Below are 3,400 nucleotides of genomic sequence, written 5' to 3' on the forward strand. Positions count from 1 at the left end.
ACTCGCAGATGTAGAAATTCAGTTACCAGAATCTTGTAGATTTGTTTAGTAGCTCATATTTACTGCATGAAGAGGTTTAAGATCGGTTTATATAAACCCAGATTAAGCCACTCCTAGGCTAAATCCTTGACAATCCACTTCCGGAATGCTCTGTGGCTGACGGAAAATCCGCTAGTATTTCACTCATTTAGTCCAGATCTTTTGCCTGGAGCTGCTTTTGTATTGGTTATCTGCTCCTCAGATCTCTATAGGGTGAATCCAGACAGCTAGCTAGACTATCTCTCCAATCTGAGGACTATGGTTACCTGGTCCTCAGATCTCTGCAGGGTGAATCCAGACAGCTAGCTGGACTATCTGTCCCATCTGAGTTTCTGTTGCACAACTAAAACTACATTTAACGTTCACACTTCCCACTAAAACAAGATCTTTTCGAGGCCATTTCGCAGCGGGAGCCTAGCTTTTCTTTGTTCTTAGCACCGCCCAAGATGATTCTGATTGGTTGAAGAATTCCAATAAACCAAGGCACGTTTTCCTCCCATCCCAGAATGCTATGTGGAGAAGCCAGACTCTCCCCCGCGCACTTTGGGGGAAGGTCTGGCAAAGCGAGACTAGCTAAAGGACTGTTAGGGAGTTATAACTGTTCAGTTTTGAACTATGCAGCTCTGAAGGTAAACTGAAATTGGAGGCCTGTACAAATACGTATTATTTTTTTTTTTACATTATCGCATGATTTTCTTTGTTTAAACCGCATTAATTGCTAACATTAGCTATGGTCTTAAGACGTTTGACTGGTAATTGTTGATTTCTTAATATATGCCAAATTGTAATTATTTAAGTTATTATTGGTCGACTGTATATTTTTATTACTATTTCATTGTTAATTGTTGCCACTTGATCTTAATGATACTTCATAGGCTGTAAAAACATGTTATTACATTTTTTGGTCGCATAGTAGTGATATAACCAAAAGATGTAGCTGGGATTCATTCAAAACTGAACTGAAGGGAGACATTATGATGTTAATATCAATTATTTCTGAGACAATTAATGTACAGAAAATTTGGAATTGTTACAGCTCTAGTTCCTATTTTATTTTAGGAAAGCTAAACTTTAATGATACTGGGGTTATGTGGCATGTTTTTTCTATTTTTCAAAAGAAAATAAAACCGTTTTCAGATGTATTTGATGAGACTAAAGCATGATTTATGGTTCTGCGGACCTTTGCCATAGCCTACTAAGTGGCCTAAGTTCATACATGTGCCTTGGTGTGTGCGTCTATCTCTTTAAGAGAATAGCAGGGCCGTTTGGTGTAGTGCAAGAGAGAGTGAGAGAGTGACGGCAATTAGCTTCAAATCAAGTACCGACTCTCGAATCATAGTGAGAGAAACAAAGTGTTTCCCCTGTCTTTCTGACCACGTGGCACATCTGCAGCAGAAAAGTTAACCCTTCACCTTGATTTCATGTTGTTTATGGAAAAGGAAAACCAGGAAATGAGTCGGAGGAAATCCAACGCTACCAAGACACGGCCGAGCGATGCAAGAGGTGCATGTCTCGCCCTAGGTGCTACTGGCGTAGGTCTGTCTCCACATACCTACGCACGTAACCACGTAGTAGATTTAACACAGAAGCATAAATTACGCTTTAAGTACAATAAGTAAATGTGGCATTAAAATCTCTAAAATTACTTTACCTATGCCATATATGTTGTTAAGTTATCCACTTCCACTATCCTATATGTTTCCAACAATGTTCAAACCCAGAGAAGTCTTTATTTTTAGTTAGTGACATGGGACGTTGCCTTATGGCCTGTCAGTGGCGTCATAAAACCTTTGACCCCTCTAGTAACTCTTACTTACGTCAAACAACGGGCACCCAGGATAAGTTCGAGAGTAATTGTAAATCATACAATCTCACAAAAAGAATAATACTCAGCAACTGTAACTGTAATAAGTTTGCTTTCATCACACAGCTTAATATGGTAATTGATTACATGCCACTTGCAACACAGCAGAGATCTTATTTATTATACATTTCACACTCGATTGATCCAGTTAACGTTAATGTTAGCATGCTTGCTTGCTAACGGTCCACTACCAATACAAATGAAATCAAGAAACCATAATTATGTTAGGAAACTGCAAATATGTTATCAGAATGCCATAGTAAACGTTATTAAACATTACTAAACGTAACGTGGATGAAAACTGAAATTGATAAAGCCAAACAATGAACAATAATTGGCAATTGGGTTAACATAAACTACGATGTCATAAAAAATCTGCATTTACATCCATTGTTTTGTGTGGTCGCTGGAATTGAAGTGTCCTCAGCTTTTAGTGCCCATCAACACACTGTACCATCTAAATAAGTACACAAAAACATGAAGTATTTAGGTTTTTTCTTCTGCCTGCTCCTCTTTGGTCGAGAAATGTGAAAATAGAGTTTTGTTTGTGCATTACCATACAATAAAAATTAAATGAAATTTGTTTAGTAACAGTTCATTTTCATTTCAGTTTGATGAAACTTGATGCGCTCGAACAAACTGCCCAAAGTCACTTTTAAGGACAAGGCACTTCAATTAATATTGTGGATTCTACTTTGGCATTTAAGACTGGCCATTTGGATAATAAAAAAAATTGACATTTTCCCAATGAACTCCAGGCTTTCTTGTATGACTTCCCTGTCTACATCTCCTCTTAAAAACCTCAATTAACTTGCCGTGGTATGTCACTCTGAAAGGTCATGGGACTGAGTTCATCCCAGCCTAATAAAACAGACAAATGGTGCTATTCATTTTTCCTAGGCTGACATTTATATTGGTGCAGCAATTGATGGGTGGGAGAAATAAATCTGTGCCTCCTCTCTTGTTTCATCATTTTGTTTTTGAGTCTTTGAGGTTCCAAATGTAGTCACAAATGGGAGGGCATCGGCACATATGCCTTCTTTTGTCACATCTGTCTTTAATGATGGGTAATCAGGGACCACCATAGCATAAAGCTTTTTTATAAGATTATTTTGGGCATTTTAGGCCTTATTTTATAGGACAGCTGAAGACATGAAAGGGGAAGGCTGCAAAGGTCGGAGTTGACCGCGCCACTGCGTCTAGGAGGAAACTTCTATATGTTATAGGCTATTGGTGGATCTGGAGATCCCTCCCAAGTAGAAAGAAAATCCAACTTCATCATCCAGGATACACAAATCCTTCTTCCCAATGCATACATATACAACATGCTATTGACACATCAACACTCACACACACACACACACACACACACACACACTGCCTTCAGTCAAAAGAACAGGTTCTAACATGGCAACATATTAGACTTAAAGCTTTATAAATATTGAATCTTTGAATCTATATATGGGTGCAAACTCTACCATGTAAGCTACCCTGGCG

This window comes from Etheostoma spectabile, unplaced genomic scaffold (genome assembly GCF_008692095.1).
Source record: "Etheostoma spectabile isolate EspeVRDwgs_2016 unplaced genomic scaffold, UIUC_Espe_1.0 scaffold397, whole genome shotgun sequence".
Lineage (NCBI taxonomy): Eukaryota > Metazoa > Chordata > Actinopteri > Perciformes > Percidae > Etheostoma > Etheostoma spectabile.